Here is a 1,054-nt window from a genome sequence, read left to right on the forward strand (position 1 = left end):
TTATAGTGGAAAGATTACGCCTTTGTCTGTGATTGATATTTCAAGTATATTCTCCAAGTCTGTCACCTGTTTTCTGACCATATTTGTATTTATTGCTACAACAATATTTTAAAAATGCAGTTGAATTTATCAACTTCTTCTTGGATTTGGATTTTGAGGCACAGTTAAAAAGTCTTTCCCAATATAATTATTACTATTTTTTTACTTGACCTTAACTAAGAATAGTTAAGATCTGCTTTTAATATAATCTATCAATTTCTTATTCCATTTCCTCAAGTATCTATTTATAAGGAGAATACTTTTTTATTTGACTAATAGATATCTAATTCATTATATATCCACTGGAAAGTGCAGTATTTTATTTTATAAAGTGTCTTTTGTGTTCTTGTGTTCTTTTATTTTGGCCTCAATTCTACTTTGGCCACAATCTATTTTTTAATTGTCTCAATTTTCCTGGTATACTTTCACCCACACAGACCAACATCTCTGTCCTGGATCTCTATAAAAATATCTTAACTTGTCTTTCTGAGATCATGGTTTATCTCCATAATAGGTTGAATTGTTTCCCCAAAAATAGTATGTTGAAATCCTAACCCCCACTATCTCAAAATATGACTTTTTTTTTGAAATATGGTCTTTGCAGGTATAGTCAAGATAAGTTCATACTCAATTAATGTGGGCCCTAATTTAATATGATCATTAAGCTTGTAAGAGGAGGAGAAACAAAGAAGGGAGAACATCCCATAAAGATGGAAATGGAGACTGAAGTACTGTGGCTGCAAACCAATGAATGCCAAGGATGATGGCAAACACCGAAGGTAGGAAGCAGCAAGGAAGGATTCTCCCCTACAGGTTTCAGAGGGAGCATGTCCAAGACGACTTTGCAATTTCAGATTTCTAGCTTCCAGATCTGTGAGACAATAAATTTCTATTGTTTTTAGCCACCAAGTATGTGATAAATTGTTGCAGCAGTACCAGGAAATTAAGACACACTTTACCTTCCCCAACCCTCCCCCCCACTGACATAGTTAATTCTCAGCATAGCAGCTGGAGT

This window comes from Dasypus novemcinctus, chromosome 11, assembly GCF_030445035.2.
Source record: "Dasypus novemcinctus isolate mDasNov1 chromosome 11, mDasNov1.1.hap2, whole genome shotgun sequence".
NCBI classification, from domain to species: Eukaryota; Metazoa; Chordata; class Mammalia; order Cingulata; family Dasypodidae; genus Dasypus; species Dasypus novemcinctus.